At 39.1% G+C, this 25,415-nt stretch overlaps 2 long non-coding RNA genes across 4 annotated transcripts in view; one reads left to right on the top strand and one right to left on the bottom strand.

Annotated features, from left to right (window-relative positions):
• The window catches only part of LOC123520070, a 33,942-nt gene extending 11,942 nt beyond the window's left edge, over window positions 1-22,000 (top strand). For 2 of the 3 annotated variants that reach the window (XR_006679162.1, XR_006679163.1), the window contains exons 2-3: window positions 8,933-9,083; window positions 21,864-22,000. This is a non-coding gene — a long non-coding RNA (uncharacterized LOC123520070). Of the gene's footprint in view, window positions 1-7,858; window positions 7,988-8,932; window positions 9,084-21,863 lie in introns of those variants that run through there. The other variant, XR_006679161.1, reaches the window with a different exon arrangement.
• Window positions 6,642-21,997, bottom strand: LOC123520069. The gene is made up of 2 exons (XR_006679160.1): window positions 21,871-21,997; window positions 6,642-7,969 (listed from the first exon to the last, which is right to left on the bottom strand). It is a non-coding gene; the product is annotated as an uncharacterized LOC123520069 (long non-coding RNA).
• Window positions 22,001-25,415: the final 3,415 nt, after the last annotated feature.

The raw sequence follows: 25,415 nt of genomic DNA, 5'->3' as shown, positions 1-25,415 counted from the left end.
ACTTTCCACTGCTTAATCCGTCTTTTCCTTCTCCACCTCTTCCATGCATCCTCTTTTCTTGTTCTAGCCTTTTCACATCTATCGTTAAACCAGTCCTGCTTTCCAACTTCTCTATGTTGTCTTATTGGTACAAATTTTTCTCACCTTCTTTGTATATTTTTATAAATTCCTTCCACTTTTCATTTGCTCCTTAGCACTCTTGAATTTCATCCAATTTGTCTCTTGAAAGAATTTCTTTAGGTTTCCAAAATCTGTCTTGGCATAATTCCATCTTCCACTTTATATTCTTCATTTCTTCTAGATTTCTCTTCGTCTATCACCTTGAACTCCAAAACTGCATGATCACTCTTTGCTAAAGGGCACTCCACCCTCATCTCCTCAATGACCATTGGCTCTGTACTAAAGACCAAGTCCAGTCTTGACGATGCTCCCTCTCCTCCAAACCTAGTATCTTCTTTGACCCACTGAGTTAACACATTTTCCATTGCCAGTGTCAATAGTGTATTTCCCCATGTTGTCTCTGATCCTTCCATTGACCAGTCCTCCCAACACACCTCTTTACAATTAAAATCTCCCATCATTATAGTTCGTTCACTGTGTGTGTGTGTGTGTGTGTGTGTGTGTGTGTGTGTGTGTGTGTGTGTGTGTGTGTGTGTGTGTGTGTGTGTGTATTTACCTAGTTGTATTTTAGGGGAGGGGAGCCTATGCTCATGTTGTCCCGATTCTGTATCTCACAGTGTCTAATTTTCTCTTAAAGTCATGTATAGACTTTGCACAAACCACCTCTCTGTCATAGTCATCTTGGGGAAAAGTAAGTAGCAGAGTGCCTCAAGGGTCAGGGTTTGCCCCCATTATGTTACAGATTTATGTAAACGACATTCACATTGGGATAAACAGTTATATAAATTTATTCGCTGATGATACAAATCTGCTAAGAGTTATCAAAACCAGAGAGGACTGTCTGCTGTTACAGGAAGATATAAACAAGATCTATGATTGGATCAGGAAGTGGAAATTGGAGTTTAATGCCAAGAAATGTCACATAGTGGTACTAGGAAAGAGTAAGAGAAGACTGATATGGAACTATTTGATGGGAGAGGAACAAATAATGCAGACTAAAGAGGAAAAAGATCTGGGAGTGATCATACAGGAAAATTTGAGCCCCGAAAAACACGTAAGCAAGATATTTGGACTATCATATAAAATGTTGACTAACATAACATTGGTATTTCATTACATGGATAAAGACATGATGAAAAAAATCATCACAAGCATGATACACCCAAGGCTGGAATATGCAACAATGGTATGGTCTCTGAGCTCTAAAAAGGATACAAGAAAATTGGAAAGGATACAGAAGATTGCTACAGAGATGGTGCCGGAACTAAAGGACCTCACGTGTGAAGAACGACTGAAGGAAATGGGACTGCCAACCTTACAAGATAGAAGAGAACGTGGGAACCTAATAACAATGTATAAGATAGTAAATGATATTGAAAAGATAGACAAAGAAGACCTGGTGCTGTTGATAGAAGAAGATGGAAGGACAAGAGGACATGAAAAGAAAATCAGGATGAGGCAGTGTGTGAAGAATATAGGCAACCCCCGCTTAACGAAGGTTCACACAACGAAATTTCGCTACAACGAAGGTTTCATTTTACTACCATCTGCTCGTTTAACGAACACCAAACTCACTTTAACGAAGTTTTATCCAGGTAATTTTTTCCAAGTTTGAAAGCCCCGCTGTATCACACAAGCCGACAGGCTTTTGAATACACCAGCGCCCCTCGTGGACAACACGCACACCACTCACTCCCCCTGTTCAAAACAATAATAGCTTCAGCAGCAGCTCGTCTTTCCTCGCTCAACTTACCACTAAAACACCCTGCAATATTGCCTAGCGTTGCTAAGAAGACCAGGAAGTCTCTTACTCTCGAAGTGAAGCTGGATATTTTTCACAGACACGAGAGGCATGAAAACAAATACCATTGCTCGCCACCATCTTGACTCCATCTATTGTCTCTACTATTTTCAAGTCAGCAGACTCTATTAAGAAGGCTGGTGAGACCGTATCTTCCTTGCAAGCTAAAAGAACCACTTGAACTTGTGACTCTACAGTGGATAAAATGGAAAGGCTTGTGGAAATGTGGTACTTAAGTTTTGTATGTGATACAATGATGCACTCTTTGTGTACATTCCACAGGTTGCCAGCTAGTGTCTTTCCCGTTTCACTCTCCCTCCCTTCATAAATTTAAGATCAACGTTATAAAGTTACGAACATACATACATTAGTGTACATTATAATGACTTAAATTAAACTGCCTAAATGTTTAATTTCATAATTTTTACTTTCATTTAACCTTTTACTGTACTATGATGCACTCTTGCTTTGTTTACTCTCAATGGAATCTCAAGTCGGGTTTACCTTGTTATAATCAGTTCGCTTAACGAAGGATTTTTTAGGAACGTAACCCCTTCGTTAAGGGGGGGTTGCCTGTATTGGATAATGAAGTTGTTACAGCACATAATGTGCATAACTTTAAGGAAAAATTAGATAAATGGAGATATGGAGACAGGACACTATGAGCCCCACTCGAACCCTGTACAATACAACTAGGTAAACACACACACACACTGCGTAGTGTAGTGGTTAGCACGCTCAGCTCACAACTGAGAGGGTCCGGGTTCAAGTCCCGGAAAAATGGTAAGGCAAATGGGCAAGCCTCTTAATTTGTAACTCCTTTTCACCTAGCAGTAAATAGGTATGGGATGCAACTCGAAGGGTTTTTGCCTTGTTTTCCTGGTGTGTGGAGTGTGTTATTATCTCAGTCCTATCCAAAGATCGGTCTGAGCTCATTACATAATGGGGAAGACTGGCTGGGTGACCAGCAGACAACCATGGTGAATTACACACATACTGCTCTCTGCCATCACCATCTGCTACTCCTTCACCATCCTTTTCTAACTACCAGCCCACTTCTTCATTTGTTCAAGCTGTGTGTCAGGTTGTGTCTGCTTAACACTCATGTCAGTTTCAGTGATTGTGTAAGAGTGGTAGGTAGTGTTTGTGTGTGTGCAATAAGGAGGTATGCTCAGTACCACAGTTTTTGCTGTGAGTATAAACCATATCATTGGTGTGCTTCTGGGAGTTTGTTATAGCTTATATGTTGATAACTTGTCAATCTTCTATTCTTTGGCACATATGCTCATTGAGAGGAAATTGTAGTTAGCAGTTGATTGAATTTCTCAGTGTACTGCAACTTGAGGATTTTAGTTCTCAGCTTCAAAGGCTGTGGTCTTGTATTTTTGTCACCTTTGTAAGAGCATAAGAAAAGAGGGAAGCTGCAAGAGGCCACCAGGCTTACACATGGCAGTCCCTCTATGATTAAAGCTACCCAAGTCCCTATATCATTCATATCCATCATAAACTTTTTGAATCTTCTTTTAAAGCTCCCTGTTGACTCAGCCCTAAGTACATGACCACTGAGTCCATTCCACTCATCAACCACTGTTTGAAAACTAGTTTCTTCCCATTTCTCTCTTAAACCAGAATTTTTAAGTTTAAACCCATTATTTCTGGTTCTGTCCTCACTACTGATCCTAAGAACTTCATTCTGTCCCCTTGTTAAAGACCTCATACTACTTAAATACTTCTGTCAGGTCTCCTCTTAACCTACATCCCTCTAAGGAATACAGATTGAGTTTCTTCTGTCTCACTTCATAGGGAATATCTCTCATCCTCTGTACCTTTTTAGACTACAATAGAGCTATGTGTTCACCATGACTCAGATTTGTCTCTGTATGATGGAACATAACATATATAACATAAATAATAGGATAACAAAGGGCCACCAGGGCCCATCTAGGTTATCCTGTATTAGTCGCACAGCGACCTCGTCATCACTACTTAAAGATACACTTACAAGTACACAATACATTATATACTAATTCTAAGTATTTGGCCCATTAACAGGGGTAAGTCCTGCAGCAAAATCCTCTACAATTTGTGGTCCCCATACATGTCTTGTTTAACTCTTTATGTGGAAGAAACTTATTTCCTGGGACTTGTATTTGACAACTGTATGATTTACATACCTCATTTCCATTATATTGATTAATGCAGCTTGTGTAGAGCCACTGTCATTTATTAGAGTTTTGGCTAATACTTTGTGTGGCACTAACAGACAGACTCCCTGCTTTTGCTCTAAACTTGTATTCTTTCTGATCTGAAGTATGGATGTGAGGTTACTCTTAGCTATTTTTGCTCAGCTTCATATGTTCAACTCAGGTCACTATGCCTGTGTTTGTCTGGCAACCGGTACATTCTGCCTGTCCCCAATTTCTAGCTTATTGGAGGATGATGGTGTCCTTCCATTGGATGTATGTCATTAGTCCTTATTGTTGAGTTGCTGGTACCAAGTTCAACATCTTCCTGAGTCAGTTTCTTGTGTTCATCTCCCATTATTCACTTTCTCTATACCTTTGGTTGCAGCTGTCATGGTGTCATTAGATGTACCTTCCCATTTTGTATATCTATAGGTTTCCTAGAAGTGGTTACTAGCAATTTCCCCACATTCCTGTTTGCAGCCCTGCTTTTCTGAATCATAACCTGTCACTTTGCATTATTCTTAAAATACTGTTCCACACATTCTGATCTTATCACAGTATTTACAGATGGTTCAGAATCTGAAGCTCTGAAGCTGAAATTAGAAATATCTTTCTTCATTCTGTTTAAGCAGTAGCTTTCTCTGCCATTATCCTAGCTTCAAGATGCTACCATGTTAAGTTTTGCTGGGTCCTAGCCCTTCATGATTTGTACTTTATTAGTAGAGTAGCAGTTCTTTTTGTACTTTATTAGTAGAGTAGCAGTTCTTGCCAGTTGGCAGAACAGATGGAAGGCTTAAGTTACCACTGCCGAGATGGGGAAAGATAACCTCCTTTGCTCTCTGCCTTTGGAGATATGTCCATGAGCACCATTCAGAAATTGCACTGGCCCATTTCCAGACAAGTCACATACATCTCATACATGATTACCTTATGTCTTGGAAAACACTACCAGTTTATGATGAAAGTTTGTGGTAACTTGTTAAGTTTCCTGTAGAATGCAACACTTTTTGGTGGAATGCCCCTTTCTGGTTGAGGATACCATTTCAGTTGTTGTGGTGAAGAGAGGAATTTCCAGATTTGACTGATATTGTTTGTCCACAAACATGAGTTCCTCATGTTTGTGGACAAGGCTGGTCAGTAGCCTCATTTGAAACGTGTAATTTGGTACCAACCTGCTCAATTTAGGTTTTTGTTGTTTCATCCCATTTCCATATACAGTAAAGTCCCAGGTTACGTTGGTCTCGAGTTACGTCAAACTCGTAGTTACGTCAGTCCACTATAAGGCAATTTAAGATTAAAAAATTGAAAATTTATAAATCGTAAAGTGCAGGATTTATCGTTATTGTTGGTGGTTGCCCGCCACACCGCCCGCTTGAATACAATAACACCCTGCCTCAGTTCCACCACACCGTCGCCCCTGGCAAGAGTGTTATCCTACTTCTGCGTTTACTGAATCAAGTTCTTAGTATCTTACTCAATGGCACCAAAGAGAAAACTTCTTAGTCACAGCAGTGATGCTAAGAAAAGGAAAACCATTACGCTACAAGAAAAAGAGGACATAATTAAAAGACATGAGAAGGGAGGCAGCAGCTGTGTGAGGGAGGAAGAAGAAAATGGGAAGCCCGTTACCATGACAACGGGGAGGTTGACGACCTTGAGGGCTCGCACACCCATCACAACAATAACAACTCCGGAGCCTTCGCCTGGGCCACACGACACTCGCAGCTGACTTGCACCGTCTGCGCCTGTCCCTATTGCATTTCCTGCCCCGCTGCCCCGCTGCCCACGCTTCTACTCCCACCGCACTGCACTACGCTCCCAGCTGTCCACTCTGGGCGTCACATCATTCGACCTGCCCACCCTTCTGGCGGCCTCAGGCGTCCACCCCTCTCTGCAACCTGCAGTCCTTCGCGTTCGTGGCCCTAATCAACAACAAAAACAAGCTTGTGTTTCATATTCCTACATAGTTGTAAATGATATAACAATATAACCTTTAACTTACCTGAATGACCATAAACAATGATTGGTTGAAAACTCCACAATATGCTTTGAAATGTACGAAAACTCGAGTTACGTACAAAATCGACTTAAGTCATGTTTCAGGAACGTAACTCTGACGAAAACCGAGACCTTACTGTATTCACATTTTTAGTGTTTAATATTTAACAGTACCAGAATTTAGTTTTTAGCATTGTTGCAACCTAATTATTGTTATTTTTAAGGTTTTGCAGCAGCACCACCATTTGACTACAATGTTGTATCATTCATTCTCTCTCTCTCTCTCTCTCTCTCTCTCTCTCTCTCTCTCTCTCTCTCTCTCTCTCTCTCTCTCTCTCTCTCTCTCACCACTTTATTCTCATTCTGAATCATGTTTCCTAGTATCTTTTATAGAAGGAATGTTAAAGTGTACTTGCCAGAGCTTGGTGGTTCTTCATGTTGATAGTGCACTTGCCAGAGTTTAGCTTGGTGGTTCTTCATGTGTTTTCTGTCCTCAAGTTAGACCAAAGTAGTGGAAGTGGAATGGAAAACTTTTGTTGTATGTGAGTCATGGCTTTATTTATGGTAAATTATTCAACAAAATCTTATTTACTATTCCCATAGTTTTACAAATGGAACTTAGCACTCTATAAAGCAAATCTTATAGAATGATATAATTGGTTATATATATATATATATGTGTGTGTGTGTGTGTGTGTGTATTATAGGTATACATTTGAAGAATTGCATAAAAAGTAGATATGGTTTTTCAGCAGATATGAATCAACTTATGTTATTTTAGGATGAATGGTCCAAAACAAAGTGAGAAAGTGCACTCAAAGTTTAGCAAACTTCTAACAACCATAACTTATTATAGTATTTGCTTAGACAATCATGATTACCTCAAAACTGTTGAGATGATTATTCACTACAAATTTTTCCACATCTTTTACAAATTGTATTATGGTTTTGGAAGTTGACAGTAGTTTGAGTGCATTTCTTCTCTGAATTTCAGACACACTATAATAATGATAATTTGTGAATATTTTAAGATAAACACAAATATTTTAAGTAGAAAAGTAGTGAAGAAACTGAACAGTGACTTGTCTTTCAGTTACTAATACACACAAAATAAAAAAAAAATCTGAATTCCTGGATGTGTAGCTCTTGTAAAACAAAAATTATTCCTCAGTTGCATGTTGCATCTACATTGATGGTCAGCTAAACAAAAAGTATTCATTTGTATGAATTTTCAATCTGCTCCCAGGCAAAAGTTAATAAGATCTTAAAACAGTACTTGTACACAGTTATCTCAGTTTTTGCGGTGTGTGTGTGCCCTTCTAATGTCGGATGCTTCATATGTATAGTTTGTGAAGAGACTTGAGTAACACTAACACATCAATGACAGACTTATGTGCCACATTATTTCAGAGAGACACATGATGTAATGTCAGATTTATACTTGTTTAAAAATCAGAAGACTAGTTTAGATAATACAGAATATTGTGTCTGTAGTGTAGCATCAAGATTTTTTATTTATTTATTTTTTTTAATTGACAGGTAGACAGGTTTTTTATAAGTTGAAATTTACTGACTAGGTTTGGAAGGACATAAGTAGCCAGAAACAAGTAGTTAATCGCCATGTAGGCAAGAAAGCAAGCCAGTTCAGAATTGTGATGATTATGCTTGTTAATCACAAAACTGAATAATAGTGGATCAGTCATATCAGAAGTCTGGAATTTTTTATTTTTTTTATTTGAGACACTAACAAGATCTCCTGGTCATTATTCACCCAACTTGAAGATGAAATGATTGTGGAACTCAGTAACTCGTATCATCAGTGTTTCCTTGCCTCAGCCAAGTTGTCAGAGCTTACACCTCCCTGCTGAAAAAAAAGTTGTGGGTAAGTTTTTCATGTATACATATTAACAATGCCAATCTAATGTTGAACCATTAATAAAATTTCAGATTCACTTCCTTTGAGCAAGTTCAAGCAGTTTAATAAAATGCTACATGACTGAGAAAGTTTAAAGTTTATATCATATATTGAAGTGCATATATTTGTAGTATTTGATTCTAGGTTCACGTAACATTTTGCCAACCAGGATGCAAATATTGAAGTATGTGTATTTAATTAAGATAAGCTATTAACTATCATTAATTTTATTTTGGGATTTTGATTGTTTTGGTTAGTTGCAAAGAAAATTTTCTTCAATCATTGTATTTACCAAGTTGTAGTTTTACAGGGCCTGGGCTTTATGCTCGTTTGGCCTTGTCTCCATATCTACACTTATCCAACTTTCCTTTAAAACTATGCACACTCGTTGCTGACACCACTTCTTCACTCAAACTGTTCCACGTCTCAACACATCTTTGTGGGAAACTATATTTTTTAACATCTCTCAGACATCTTCCCTTTCTCAGCTTTTTACTCTGCAACCTTGTGCTTCAAATGTCATATTCTTCTCTCAGGATCAGTGTGTGTGTGTGTGTATACCTTGTGATTGGAGGCTTGTCGGCAAAGTTAAGGAAAGTTGCATTTGGAAAAGAAAAAACTACATCACATTCTATATGTTGCAGTAGTATTTAAGTTCTTAAATTCCTTGAGTAGGACATCAATATAAAAAGAGCAGTCAAAAAAAAAAAAAAAAAAAAATCCTATTAAAGTAGTAGAAAACTGATTTATAAATTTACACCATCATTGAGTCTGTATTTTCCTTTTGCCTTATGGTGGGACATATCATCGTGAATGTTTCAATGATTGAGTAAAAATATCAACATTAGCATTAATTAATTTTCTTTTTATTCAGTACAGAAATTAGGGTTAATATTTGTTAACTGTTTTCAGAGCATTATTAATGATTGGAGAGATTCTGCCTACGGAGACTCCTCTGGGTCATAAGAAACTCAAGTAAATCTGCTATAGTGACCAAGATTCTATCCACAGTCCTCTGAAGCATGAGGTAGCAGTGCAGTATTGAGCATGGTGATGGAACCTGGTATGACAGAGGTGGAGGAATGGTGTAGTATTGAAGGTTGAATATTTAACTTAAAGGTAGACTTGCATTACTTCCTTAAACTAAAATATAAAGATTTACTATAGCCATTTGATACTGCCTGGAACTTTCCTTGAGAAAGGTCATAACAAAAAGAAGTTGGAGCACTTTCAAAAGCTCTTGTCACTCACTACACAGCATGGAAAAAGAAATTGCTTTTTTATCTTGACCTTCATATACTCATGTAAAAAAATTTGATAAAGTATCATCAGAATACTACATCAAAACTGATGTAGTCAGTCAACTATATAGTCCTGATAAGATGACCATACAGTAATACTCCGCTTAACAAACAGGATAGGGGGTGTCAAAGCTGTTCATATATATATATATATATATATATATATATATATATATATATATATATATATATATATATATATATATATATATGGTTTTTACAAGCCTTGCCCCAAAGAAAGGATTGTTTTGTAATGCATAAAGTGAAATCTTACACGAAATACCAAAAAATAAAGCAGAGATGATGAAATCGGCCACAGACGGTGGAGACTCCGGCGACTTGGCCGCTTCTTCTTCTTGTGACCTTTTTAGCTTGGCGTGTTGTCTTTCACCACGATATTAAATTTGTTTTCACTCTTCTATTGCCTGCTATAATGGATATCATATCATAGTATTCATATACGCTCATGCCATGAGGATAACCTGGTCTCCATGGCACTTAGTGATAGTGAATTACTAATGAAATACCGCGGTATTTCATTAGTAATTCACTGTCACTCAGTGCCACAGAGTCCAGGTTATCCTCGTAACGTATATGAATACTATGATATGATATCCATTATAGCAGGCAATAGAAGAGTGAAAGACAACACGCTAAGCTAAAAAGGTCACAAGAAGAAGAAGTGGCCAAGTCGCTGGAGTCTCCGCCGTCAGTGGCCGATCTCATCATCTCTGCTTTATTTTTTGGTATTCCATGCAAGATTTCACTTTATGCATTACAAAACAATCCTTTCTTGGGGGCAAGGCTTGTAAAAAGCTAATAGAAATGCTGTTTTGTGAACATATATGCATATATAAGACAGTAACACCACCTCCAGAGGTGGTGTTCCCAGCAACCTTGTCACCGTCCCTCCAAGCTTTCATGGAAGCCATTTTGCGGCAGGAGGTTGCTCTGAGGTTGTTAAAGAATCTTGGATCCAGCTCCAGAAGCGCTAGAGACAGTCGGGGAGCCAGACAATCACAGCGAAGCTGCCACGTTTGGTCCCACACCCGGCAAATTCAAACCCAGAAAATTTGCTAAAACGGATGTGGTTGTACGTTATACAGACTTTTTGGTGTAACTTTATATAGTACGTTAAACCAGAAATTTGTTAGACGAACGTTCGTTAAGTGGAGTATTACAGGTAACAGGATAGGGGAGTGTCAAAGCTGTTCGTAGAGCAAAAATTCGTTAAGCGGACGTAATTTTCCCATAGGAAATAATGAAAATAGGGGGATGCATTCTGAGTTGGTTCCCAACATACCACATGGGTTAAAAGAAAAAAATTATATATACGTTTGGTAGCATATTGGGCCACCAGTTTACCACTACTTTTATGATTTCATATGAGTCATTGGAAGTTAGAGGAGCTACGTACAAATTCTCTCACATTCTCGCATTTATGTTCACAAAACAACATTTCTATTAGTTTTTTACAAACCTTGCCCCCAAGAAAGGATTGTTTTGTAATGCATAAAGTGAAATCTTACATGGAATACCAAAAAATAAAGCAGAGATGAGATGAGCCACAGACGAAGCGGGAGACTCGCGGCGACTCGGCCGCTTCTTCTTGTGACCCTTTCAGCCTGCGTGTTGTCTTTTCCCATGATATTTGTTTCCACTCCTCTATTGTCTGCTATAATGGTTATCATATCATAGTATTCATATACGCTTATGCCATGACCTCAACTCTGTGGCACTGAGTGACAGTGAATTATTAATGAAATACCGCAGTATTTCATTAGTAATTCACTATCACTCCGTGCCATGGAGTCAAGGTTATCCTCATGGCATGAGCGTATATGAATACTAAGATATGATATCCATTATAGCAGGCAAGACAGAAAGGAGTGAAAACATAAACATCATGATGAAAGTAACACACAAGCAAAAGGGTCACAAGAAGAAGAAGCGGCCGAGTGGCCGCGTGTCTCCCGCTTCGTCTGTGGCTCATCTCATCTCTGCTTTATTTTTTGGTATTCCATGTAAGATTTCACTTTATGCATTACAAAACAATTTTTTCTTGGGGCAAGGTTTGTAAAAAGCTAATAGAAATGTTGTTTTATGAACATAAATGCATATAATTAGACAGTAACACCACCTCCAGAGGTGGTGTTCCCAGCAACCTCAGAGCAACTTAAAAGCAACCTTGTCAGCGTCCCTCCAAGCGTTCATGGATGCCATTTCGCTGCAAGAGGTTGCTCTGACGTTGTTAAAGAATCTTGGATTCAGCTCCAGGGGCGCTAGAGCCAGAGGCGGGGAGCCAGCCAATCACAGCGAAACTACCGCGTTCGGTCCCTCACCCGGCAAATTCAAACCCAGAAAATTCAGTAAAACGGACGTGGTTGTACGTTATGCAGATTTTTGGTCTTAACTTTATATAATACATTAAACCGGAAATTCGTTAAACGAACGTTCGTTAAGCCGAGTATTACTACTGTATTTGTATTTCCTTGAAAATGCAAGCTATAATTTTTTTAACATCTCGCCCCAGATTCAAATTTAAAAAGCCAAAATTGGGCAACAAAAACTGGTAACAGCACTTGAATTTTGCTTCATCACAAAATTGAGTGTACTTGGTTGCCAAGCACAAACAAGACCATCTTCTTTGATGTCATCTCTTCTGACCAAATTCTCAAATGATGAAACTAACAACAATTTTGCTCAGCTTTTAAGAAACAAGGAAAAAAAACTTTGTTGCAATGTGTTAAATGAAAGGTTCCCCAACATTTTTTAAGTACAACCACCCCACTCACCACATCTTCATTAGCTGTTAACTACAGTACGACTGAGTAACCGTTACCACCATTACCTCTCAATTCTCAACTCTGTACCTGATCGCTTCACGTCCAAAGCAGAGGCAGGACATTGAATAATCATGAATATAACAGTACAGTATCACATTCATATAGTTTATATAGATTGTTTGGTTGCTCATGTAATGGACATTGATAATAATAGTAGTACATCTTTAGAATTCATTTAATACCAAAATTTGAAATTCTCATTACCATAAGATTTTTTTGATTAGTTGTAATGGTCCTCCTACTAGCACCCCCATTCCACCTACTTTTTTAAATCCTGTATTAAAACAATCTGGCTTGGTTTTTAAGAAAATACAACTGTGAAGTAATTTTTTTGTTGGAAAGCTTATTGCATAATGTTCAGGGATTATTTCTCATACCAACGACACAATGATTCATCTCATATCTACTGTTGTAGCAGCCTCTGCATAGAAATTCCCCACTGATTATCATACAGTTTCTTAGTGTGATTGGGAGATACTATTTATATTAAGAATATAGATTCAGAGTAAGTATAACTATTTATTTTTTAATTTATCTTAGATCCCTCTTTCTTCCTCTAAGATAGGATAGGCTGCACCTTTCCCTTACTGATTCTCAGAGCCAACAGACTAGATATCATATGCTTCCAAAGTGGAACACATTCTGTCTCTCTATCCTTTTGCTGAGATCTCCATCCTTGGAGATTTCAATATTCATCACCAAACTTTGGCTTTCCTCTTCTTTCACTGACCATCCTGGTAAACACTAGCTTTCAACTTTGCTACCCTTCACGACCTAAAGCAACTGGTGCAATACCCTACTCGTATTCCTGACCGTCTTGGAGATACACCCAACATTCCTTACCTCTAATCCTTCTGCTTATGCTGTTACCCTATCTCCTCTGATCACAATCTCATTTCTGTATCTTGTCCTATTTTACCAATCCCTCCTTAGGATCCCAAAACAAAGGTGCCTCTGGTGTTTTGTCTTTGCCAGTTGGGGGAACCTGAGGAAGTATTATGCTGATTTTCCCTGGAATAATTAATGTTTTTATATGTCAGAGACCCGTCTCTGTGTACTGAATGCCTGGCATGGAGGCATATACATTCCTCATTCTTTTCCTCTACCTAAACTTTCTTATTCTAAACCTTGGTTTAACACAGCCTGTTCTCGTGCTGTACATGATAAGAAAGTTTGCCCACAAAAGGTACTCGAGTCTTCCATTGCCTGAGTCTCATGCACTATATATTTCTGCCCGAAATCATGCCAAGTCTGTTCTCTAATTTGCCAAACATGCCTTTCATAGATTGAAGATGTCAAACTCCAACTCCCCTCGAGATTTCTGGCATCTGGCCAAAAACGTCTCCAATAACTTTACTTCTTCATCTTTCCCTCCTTTATTTCATCCTGATGGCACCACTGCCATCTCATCTGTCTCTGAAGCTCAACTCTTCTCTCTAACAACTCCACCTTGGATGATTCTGGGCTTGCTCCTTCCTCTTCTCCCTCTGACTATTTCATGTGCCCTCTACAACTATTTCATGCCTTCAATTAAAATTCTTTGTAATGATGTTTTCTATGTTCTACCCTCGCAAGGATTATGGACCTGATGGGGTTCCTTCTTTTGTTCTCAAAAACTGTACTTTCATGCTGGAAGTGTACCTACATATATATTCAGCCTGTTTCTAAATAGGGTGACCATTTTAATCCTTTAAAATTACCACCCTATAGCTTTAATCTCTTGCTTGTCTAAAGTTTTTGAATCTATTCTCAATAGGAAAATTCTTAAACATTTGTCAATTCACAATCTTCCATCTGATTGCCAGTATGGCTTCCATTTAGGTGGCTATACTGGTGATCTTCTGGCTTTCCTTACTGAGTCTTGGTCATCCTCTTTTAGAGATTTCGGGGAAACTTTTGCAGTCACGTTAGACATATGAAAACCTTTTGATAGACTGGCACAAAGCTTTACTTTCAAAACTACCCTGCTATGGTTTCCATCCTTCTTTCTGCAACTTTATCTCAAGTTTTCTTTCTGACCGTTCTATTGCAGCCATAGAAGGGTCATTGTTCTTTTCCTAAATCTAATAACATTGGTGTTTCTCAGGGTTCTGTACTGTCACCCACTCCCTTTCTGTTATTCATAAATTATCTTAACCTCTTCTTGCTCTGTCCACTCCTACACTGATGATTACCACCCTACACTTTTCCACATCTTTTCAGAGCTGACCAACTCTTCAGGAAGTCAACAGATCATGCAGGGATTGGGATAGAGAAAACTTAGTGGTGTTCAGTGCCTCAAAAACTTAATTCCTCCATCTATCAACTCAACACAACCCTCCAGACAACTATCCTCTCTTCTTCAATGACACTCAACTGTCTGTCCTACATTGAATACCCTCGGTCAGTCCTTTATTCATAATGTAAACTTTTAACTTCACATCTCATGTTTTGCTAATACGGCTTCTTGAAGTTAGGTCTTCTGAGGCGTTTCCACCTGTTTTTCTCACCCTTCCAACTCTTATTAACTATGTAGAAGGGCCTTATCCATCCTTGTATGGAGTAATCTTTGTATGTTTGTGGGAGCTTCCACTAAGACAGTTTTATTAGATGAGGTGGAATCAACCTGTTTCTCATCGCTGAAATGTTGCATCACTTATCATATTTTATTGGTATTTTTATGCTTACTGCTTTACTGATGTTTCTTGCTGCATGCCTCCCCTCCTCCTGCAGCCTCACTGTACAAGGCTTTCTTCTTCCTCATACCCCTATACTGTCCAGCTCTCTAATGCAAGAGTTAACCAGTACTTTCAATTATTTATACCTTTTCCTAGTAACGTCTGGAACTTCCAGCCTGCTTCTTTATTTTCATTTTCCTACGACTTTACTTCTTATAAGAGAGAAGTTTCAAGACATTTGACCCTGAGTTTTGGCTAATTCTCTTAATCTTTAAGGGAACTGGCATTCCAAGTGGGCCCTTTTTTAATTTTTTGTTGCCCATACTCGTTTTCCCTTATTGCATAAAAGAAAAAGACACTTTTTCATGTAGGATGGGAAAGCTGGCCAAGGAAAAAAAAAAAAAAAAAAAAAAGTTGCCAGTCCCCTTGCAGGTCCAAGAGAGTTAGCCAAAATTAATGGATGTCTTGAAACATACCTCTTGAATGAAGTTAAGTCATATGAAGTTAGAAATACAGGAGCAGGTTGGGAGTTCCAGAGTTTAGCAGAGAGAGGTATGAATAATTGAGAGTACTGGTTAACTCTTGCATTACAGAGTTGGGACAGAATAGGGGAGAGAGGAGGAAGAAAGCCTTGTGCAGCAAGGCTACAAAAGGCAGGCATGCAATTAACATGAAAATAACAGTAAAAGATAGCAAGAGATGCAACATTTCGGCAGTGAGAAAAAGAAGATAGTCAGAGGAAGGGAGTTAAGATGAAAAGCTATCGATTCCACCTTATCTGATAAAACTGTGCATGGAACCACCCAAACATGCAAAGAATACTTCATAAATAGGCAGATAAGGCCTTTGTACAGAGTTAGCAGTTGGGGGTGAGAAAAACTGGTGAAGATGTCTCAGAATGCCTAACTTCATTGAAGCCATTTTAGACTACGTATAGAGGACAGACCAAGGATATTCAATGTACCTGAAGGAATAGTTGTCTGGAAGGTTGTGTTGAGTTGACAGATAGAGGAATAAGGTTTTTGAGGCATTGAACACTATTAAATCTTCTCTGTCCCACTCAGAAATCTTAGAAGCCAAGCATTCTGTAGCATACCTGTGGAATCTGTTTACTTCCTGAAAGGTTGGCCATCTCTGAAAAGACATGGAAAGGTAATAGGGTGATATCATTAGCATAGGAGTGGATAGGGCAAATAGTTTGGTTTAGAAAGTCATTAATGAATTATAGCATGAGAGTGGGTAACAGGACAGACAGAACCCTGAGGAACACCACTGTTAACAGGCTTAGGAGAAGAACAGTAGCCGTCTACCACAGGAGTAACAGAATGGTCAGAAAGGAAACGAGATAAAGTCGCAAAGAGAAGGATAGAAAGTGTATGAGGGTAGTTTTGATATCAGCTTTGTGCCAGACTCTATCAAAAGCTTTTGGTATGTCTAAGGCAATAGCAAAAGTTTCACCAAAATCTCTAAAAGAACATGACCAAGACTAAGCAAGGAAAGCCAGCAGAGTAATAGTCTTGACAGAAGCCATACTGGTGATCAGATAGAAGATTGTGAAGTGACATGTTTAAGAATCTTTCTATTGAGGATAAATTCAAAGACTTTAGACATGCATGAGATTAAAACTATAGGGCAACAGTTTAAGGGATTAGAATGGTCACCCTTTTTAGGAACAGGATGAATGTAGGTTAACTTCTAGCAAAAAGGAAAGGTAGAGAGGCCGATAGCTAGACAGAGTTGGAAGAGTTTGGTAAGCACAGAGGCACAGTTTATGAGAACAATATGAGTGATCTTATCAAGTCCATACATAAGCCTTCTAAGGGTTTAGGCCAGCAAGGGCATGGAAAACATTACTGAGAAGAATTTTAATTGAAAGCATGAATTAGTCAGAGGGACAAGCCCCAGAATCATCTAAGGTACAGTTATTAATTAGCAAAGATCTGAAGAGAGTTCAAGTTTAGAGACAGATGTGATGGGATGAAATAAAGGAAGGAAAGATGAAGTAGTAGTTACTGGAGATGTTTTTGGTCCAATGCCTAAAGTCTCGAGTGGAGTTGGGAGTTAGTGAATTATTTTGACATTTTCTATTTATGAGAGAGTATTTGGCAAGATTCCAGGCAGGAATATAAAGTGCATGAGATTCAGGTGATGGAAGGGGTCAAGTATCTTTTATGGGCAACCTCTCTATCATGTATAGCACAAGAACAGGCCATGTGAGGACTCTACATCTCCATGTCAGACACTATCACCTCTGTTATGCACTCAGTACACAGAGATGGGTCTCTGACATGGAAACAATAATCATCCCTGGAAGAATCTGCATAATACCTCCTCAGGTCCCCCAACAGGCAGAGAAATGCCAGAGACACCTCTGCTTTGAAGGAGCCCTATGGAGAAGATAGGGTAAATAGCATAAGTAGAGTGATTAGAGGTAAGAAAAGGTCAAGAATCTAGAATCTTGGGCATATATATCTCCAAGATAGTCAGGAACATAAGTAGTGTTGCACTGGTTGCTCTAGGTCATAGAGGATAGCAAAGTTGAAGGCTAGTTCACTGGGATGGACAGTAAAGGGAGAGGAAAGCAAAGCTATAAAACTGGTGGTGGAAATTGAAATCTCCAAGGATGGAATTCTCTGCTAAAGGATAGGGAAATAATGTGCTCCACTTTGGAAGTTAAGTAGTCAAAGAATTTCTTAGAGGCATTATAGGAAAGATAGACAGCACAGATAAATTTTGCTAGAATAAAGTGACTTTTGTCTGAGTCAAAGCCAGATGGTGGAAAACTCTTAAGATTCAAAAGTATCTACCCAACAGCAAGACAGTATCTTCCTGACGACGTTTATCATGCATCACTAGCTGTCCTGGAGGTGAAGCACCTCAATTGTGGTATGATCACCTGTGATGACAAATATAGCGGCCCAAACAAACATCTCGTGGAATCTTGTAACTCTTCACTTGTCATACAAGTGAAGCTTCTTCTTGGAAATATTCCACACTAACAATGAACCATGCGAAGGGGATGGACACAGTTGATTATTAGTGTGGGACTTAAGAAACACAACAGGACATGCATGAAACTGAAAAAGACTGTGTATGGAAGAGACATTAAGAAATAAAGTTTTCCAAACAGAGGCAGAAAAATATGGGAAACAAACAGATATAAAAATATGTAAAACAATTTGGATGAAAACAGTGGTTCAAGTAAAAAATATTCACGATTTTAGGGCTAAACTCGATGACTATAGATATGGAGACAGGACAGCATGAGCATAGCTCTTTTCCTATAAAACACAACATAGTAATGCACACACACAAAAAAAAAGCCTCTTATGTAACCAAAAGCAAAGGTAGACAATGCCTCACAGTTTGAAGTCAGCTGTGTAAACACTGATTTTTCATCAATAATATATAGTAGCCAAGACAACTCAAATGCACTGATGATGTAAGAGCTGTCAGGAGAAATTTAGCCAGTATATAGTTGCTCTTTAAAAAAAAAAAAGACTATATAGTGAATACACTTGGGATAGAACATAAAAATGAATAAAATCCTTAAAGTGTCCGACTCATCTGATTTCCAGGTTGGACTTTGTTGGGATTACTACTGTATATAAAGGCTGTGGAAAGTAAATTGCCTCTAGCATAAATCACATTGACCTTAAGCCCTCCCTTGCAAAACGTATGTATAAGCTTGTGATGTCACTTACATATTAATATCCTACAATTATCACACAGGAGAAGGAAGATGTGGATTCAAGAGACAAAAGCTTCATCATTCTTCCTACACCACCTTTGGTGTGTTGTTCCCCAAGCTACACTTGAGCCTTGACAGATGGCACATGTGGTATCAACCCACAATATACAAATTCTGCATTTGCCATTATAATCATATTTCCTAAATAGTGGCCCTTGATAGGTAGCACTCAATCATTCAGTATATTAGCTTCATTTGTGCATATGTTAGATATGAAAAAGTATGCAGCTTCAAGCAACAAATTAGGTACAGTAGAAAGGCAGTTAAGAGGAAAAGAAAGCACAAATTTCTCTAGGCAGGCATAATTAAAACTGACATTATCTGACCTTTGATATCATTGAAAGCAATGGGAGAGAACCAGTGAATTCATATGACATTATCTGACCTTTGATATCATCATTGAAAGCAATGGGAGAGAACCAGTGAATTCATATAGTACTGGTACTGTATTCTACATAATTATTGTCAGGTCTCAGAATTCCTGACCATCATTCCTCTGACTGTCTTAAGGCTCACTATTTGTCAACTTTATATTTATAGAATTAAATAAGTTCTGGACAATTTTGATTTAAATTTTTTTGACATTGCTACTAGTGGGAATAATTAGATATTGTATCCAGACAATGACATCATATTGCTACTAGTGGGAATAGTTAGATATTGTATCCAGACAAAAGAAACACAATATACAGTAAGGCCCTGCACTTGGCGATAGGGAGGCCACGGATCACCAAGTGCACACTTGGTGATTTGAATTCAAACTTGGCGGTCCCTTGGCGGCTGCACGGCGAACCATGCTGCTCCCTGGTGACGTCAGACTTCTCTCTAAACCTATCAGAACGCAGTGTGAGAGTCTTTTTCAGCCATTTTGTTTGTTCTACGCTCTCTTCTGCTAGCATGGGAACGAATTCTGGCGATGTACCGCCAAGATAGCCTCTCCCAGCACAGCAGGTGGTACCAATGGGGTTAAGGACAATGGTGGTGGCGGTAAGGACGAAAGTGGGTGAAGGAAACGGGTGGAAAAACGGGAGTTACTGCCTTTATATCAATCATGTCTTATTAGCTTTATTTATTGTTTATTGGTCTGTTTTGTACATGTTTTCTAATATGTGAAGGCAAAAGATTTTATTTCAGCTCGGAACATAGTATTTTTTAGGGGTCAAAAGAGGGACTTTGGCAATGACCAAAGACTGATTGAGGCATTCTTTAGGCAATTTATATGGTGTAAAGAACTCATGCTTGGCGAAATTTGCATTTTGCGGTACATAGTTTTGCCAGACTAATTAATTCGCCAAGTGCAGGGCCTTACTGTATAGGAAAACATTATGCCGGACACACAACACATGACACATGCAGGCCACACGGGGCAAGGTTTTTTTTGAGTTTGGGAAAAGCAGTTATTTATATAATACTATGAACCTGCAATCAAAGAAATCATTACCGAGAATTATTGTTAAATTAGCCAGTTGACAGTCAGCATCTTGACACCAAGCAGTGACAGATATTGTAATTTTTGCTGGAAAATAAATTCTTTTTGGGGCAAGTTTTACAAGCTTACACAGGTGTATTGTTGCACATGAATGCATCTAAAATTTAAGTTAATTAATTTCATGATGTCTGACAGCATATGGCACCATTTGAGCCTCTATTCATAAATTTCAAACAATATTCTTAAGACAGCTCATATTTGTATAAGGCAAGCAATTTGTCATTTTCTACTGACGTCAATGGTCATATACTGATCCATACTTTCATTTGAATGTACAAAACAATAGACAAATTCATCTAATGTATAGAAAATATACAGGCAACCCCTGCTTAATGAAGGTTCACACAATGAAATTTCACTACAACGAAGGTTTCATTTTACTACCATCTGCTAGTTTAACGAACACCAAACTCGCTTTAACAAAGTTTTATCCCGATAAATTTTTCCAAGTTTGAAAGCCCTGCCGTATCACGCAAGCCGACAGGCTTTTGAATACACCAGCGCCTCTCATGGACAACACGCGCACCACTCACTCCCCCTGTTCAAAACAATAACAGAGTCAGCAGCAGCTCGTCTTCCCTCGCTCAACTTACCACCAAAATGCCCTGCAATGTCGCCTAGTGTTGCTAAGAAGACCAGGAAGTCTCTTACTATCGAAGTGAAGCTGGAGAGGCGAGAAAACTAACAGCATTGCTCGCCACCATCTTGACTCTATCTACTGTCTCTACTATTTTCAAGTCAGCAGACTCTATTAAGAAGACTGGTGAGACCGTATCTTCCTTGCAAGCTAAAAGAACCACCTGGACTCGTGACTCTACAATGGATAAAATGGAAAGCCTTGTGGAAATGTGGTACATAAGTTTTGTATGTGATACAATGATGCGCCCTTTGTTTACATTCCACAGGTTGCCAGTTGTTTGTTTACTCTATCATTACTTGTTATAATCAGTTCGCTTAACGAAGGGTGTTTTAGGAACGTAACCCCTTTGTTAAGCAGGGGTTGCCTGTATTTTTATTTTTCCAGTAAAATAACTATATCCTCAGCTCATGGTGGCAAGCTATAACAACAGCGCCCTCCTACCTGGGTCATGAATCACCCCCTTTAGCCCAGGAAATCTGTGAAAACTTAAAAATTCTAGTGCTGACAGGTATCTACCACCCTAGCTGTGAACAGGCTAATTGCTAATGAAAACAGTGGGGGATTGTGTTATGGTATAGACAACTATGTTATGATGTTGACAAGAAGACTGGTATTGGTAGTGCTATAACAGGATGAACCCTTTCTTGTCTTAGCACTTATGGACGGCATCACAAATTTAGAACCTGTCGTAGGTGGACTTGTGTCTAAAATGCACCATATTGTCCTGCTGTGACCACATCATTAGCTATGCAGTGGCAAAACAATCAGATTGGATTTAACTTTATTACGTTCACTGATATGAAGAAAGGTTTTTGCAATAAATGTGTACTTGTGATTGAAGTAAGTAGCTAGAGCATCTAAAAATCATGTATTATCATCTCATTTCAAAGGGGCAAATTAGTATTATACCATCAAAAAGAGAATACTAAATATATACAATCCTGGTTTGAATGAATTAGGTCACTGAAGGATGCAGGTAGACCAGACAAATGATGAAGATAAGGTAATTAGTCCTCAATTTTAACTATTTAATTAAAAATTTAATGCTCCTGTCTATTTATTTATGAACTCCATCTTAGTAGCTCATACCTTATTATTTACAATATGTTGTTTTTCCTAATCGAATTTTCTGATTTCTTATTTCATGCTTACTTTGCAGGACTCACCTTGATGCATATAACCTCAGAGAAAGCAGGTTCCTGGGCTGAGACGACGAGGGTGGTGGAGTAAGTGGAGGGCGTAAGTCTGGGCACCCACACCAGGGTACTGATGTATCTGTAAATTTTTAGATTTGCTCAAAATTATATATATATATATATATATATATATATATATATATATATATATATATATATATATATATATAAGGCACATATGACCATAGTTTTGCATATACACAAGGATTGTAATAAAAAGATATGCTAAAAAAAAAATCATATCTTTTCTTTTTACAAATATGCCATCATCATCTCCAAAGAAAAGACATTATGAAACAAGTCAATTATATTGCTAAGACAAATACTAATGAAGCAGGAAAAGAATCAACATTAACATTTTGCAGTAATACAGAAAATTAAATGTTTGGGAAGTTTGTCTTGTCTGTTACTAAAACAGGAAATGAGAAAGGCAAAATCAGAGACCCTTGCTCAAACACAGAGAAAAAGAGCAAATTGATTTTTGAGAGGCTGCAAAGTAGCAAGAAAAATTAGTAGCTTCAGCTACATAATGATCAGTGTTGCAAGATATTGGAAACTGTGGAGTTGATTAAATGAAATGGCAATTCACTCTTCTATGTATGAGATGTGAAATTGAATTAATCTGGTATGTTAGACGGGCCACTGTATACATAACAAGAATACAACAAGTACTTAAGTAAATAAATACAGATATTGCATTATTGCATAAACATCCTATAGTCTGGGGGCAAACCGAGGATATTCCCCGAGTATATGCCTGAAAGTGGTTGAGTCTAGGAGATGGTCAATGAGGCTATACAAGTCATGTTGATCTTGTGGCCTAAATTTAGCAATGAGAGGACATTCCATGATATATAAAGTGTGCCCCATTGGTGCAGCACACAGCACACACCAGGAGAAGCACCGACTTCCCAAAAGTATTTGTAGCTTAAAATCTGAGCCTCATTGCCACCCTGTCGTGTGATGCAGTGTGTTTCCCATAGGTGTAAGCACAGCTCTGGGAGACACGTGCATAGTGACTGACTGGCAACAAAGCTCCAACTGATCACTAATGGTACTATGTACAAAGTCCTTAATGCTACTCTTAACATAACCCAGAGTGTACTCAATGCCAGGGTCCACTGTCATCTTGTAGGGCACACTGAGCAAGGCGGTATGCTTTTTCATTTAGTGGGATACCCACATGAGAGGGTATCCAGGTGAAATGGACCTTGGCACCAGCACCTTCTAGGGCGTCAATGAGATCAAGACACTTATTAACTAGATCATAGTCCATGGGGGACATGGATTGAAGGGCATACAATGCAGCCTGACTGTCAATAAAGAAATATACATTCTTATGGAGAGCGCCACAATATGGAGCGCCTCCAGTACAGCATACAGTTCTGCTCTAGTGGAAGACATGTGTGCAGGGAGCCGCCTGGAAACCTCAGTGTCAGTGTAGAGATTGGCAGAGATGTAGTCACGGATGAACAGCCCACATCCAGACCTGCTGCCATTGACTGACCCATCACAATAAACATGAATAGCCTGAACGTGTGGGTACTTGGACAATTTAGTAATGAACATGTCTTGCAGCACATGAGGAGCGAGTCCCTCATGGGCTAATGCAGAGTGAATATCAACACTGACACGGTGAGGGTTCCAGGCGGGTTGTAGCGGTGACATAACAACGTTAATACAGGCCTCGGCTACACCTACACTTGTCAGTACTCCCAAGATCTTCCTGAGGTATGGTGTTGTAGGAGTCCGAGGATCATGATACAGGGGGTCAGTGATCCCTTTAGAGAGTCAGAGCCCGTGCATAGCATCCGACTAACTGTGCGACAAGTAATTTCCTGTACCCTACACATAATACTCGGCAGGTGCAGTTCAGCTCTGAGGACTTCAATCCGTGCAGTCCTGGGGCATCCCAAGATAATATTCGTTGGGTGGCACTAAACTATATTAAAACAGGGGCGGCATAATCAATAAGGGACCGTATGACAGATATATAGAACATTCTTAGGACTGGAATGCCAGCCCCCAGGCCCCTGTTTGCTAGCAGCCGAAGTGGTGCTAGCCGTGGCAGACAGAGGTCTCGAACATAGTGGACAGCTTGAAGAGACTTCCTGAAGCTCATCTGAACACCCAGGTACTTGTGTATATGAACTCTAGGGATGGGAACATTATTTACAGTGGGCAGCCGAGAGACCTTCCCTTTAGCTTGAAATTTTGTTTTACATTCATTAATCACTAGTCCCGTTTGGAGATACAATGTTGCCATTTGTGACAAAGCTAACTGGAGAATCCTGGGTGTGGGGCATTGGTGGAGTATGTCATCAGCATAGATGACCTGGTTGCCCTGCAGAAAGGAACAGCATGCAATTTTCTCCATTAAAACATTGAAAAGCATTGAACTAAGGACTCCACCCTGTGGTGTCCCAAGCTCAAAGACTTCCTCAGAGGAAAACTGCACCTTGAAACCAAACCTGTGCTGTTCTATTGTACAAGTAGTCCCTGATCCATCCTAATAATCTACCATTGACACCTTTGAGAATGAGTTCCTCCATAATAACATCATTTTTGGCCCTGTCAAAGGCACCCTTGAGATCGACAAAAGCTCTGCAGGTAGCATCCTTATTTATAAGACACTCAACAAAAAGCCATGTACATTGCCAGAGACTACATGGCCCACCTTATATATAAGCCTGTTCAATATTACCCGTTCCATCATCTTACACAGCTGCTGAGAGAAATAGGGCGAAAGGTGCCATCACCTTTGGGGATTGGGATGATAATGGCTGTCCTTACTGAGTGCTGGTCATCCTCTTTTAGAGATTTTGGTGAAACTTTTGCTGTCGCGTTAGACATATCAAAAGCTTTTGATAATTTGGCATAAAGCTTTGATTTCAAAACTGCCCTCCTATGGTTTCTATCCTTCTCTCTGCAACTTTATCTCAAGTTTCCTTGCCGACCGCTCTATTGCTGCTGTGGTAGACGGCCACTATTCTTCTCCTAAATCTATTATAATAGTGGTGTTCCTCATGGTTCTGTCCTGTCACCCACTCAATTATTCATTAATGACCTTATTCATTAATGACCTTAACCAAACTTTTCCCTATCCACTCCTACGCAGATGATACCACCTTACATCTTTCCACGTCCTTTCATAGACAACCAACCCTTAAGGAAGTCAACAGATCATGCAGGGACGCCACGGAACGCCTGACTTCTGATCTTTCTAAGATTTCCAGTTGGGGCAGAGAAAATCTAGTTTTCAATGTCTCAAAAACTCAATTCCTCCATCTATCAACTCAACAACCTTCTAGACAACTATCCCCTCTTCTTCAATGACACTCAAGTGTCTCCCTCTTCCACACCGAATATCCTCGGTCTGTCCTTTATTCATAATCTTGACTGGAAACTTCACAACTCATCTCTTGCTAAAACAGCTTCTATGAAATTAGGCGTTCTAAGGAGTCTCCACCAGTTTTTCTCGCCCTTCCAACTGCTACCTCTGCACAAGGGCCTTA

This window comes from Portunus trituberculatus, chromosome 46 (assembly GCF_017591435.1).
Source record: "Portunus trituberculatus isolate SZX2019 chromosome 46, ASM1759143v1, whole genome shotgun sequence".
Taxonomy (NCBI): domain Eukaryota; kingdom Metazoa; phylum Arthropoda; class Malacostraca; order Decapoda; family Portunidae; genus Portunus; species Portunus trituberculatus.
This window is presented reverse-complemented; position numbering and strand designations above follow the sequence as displayed.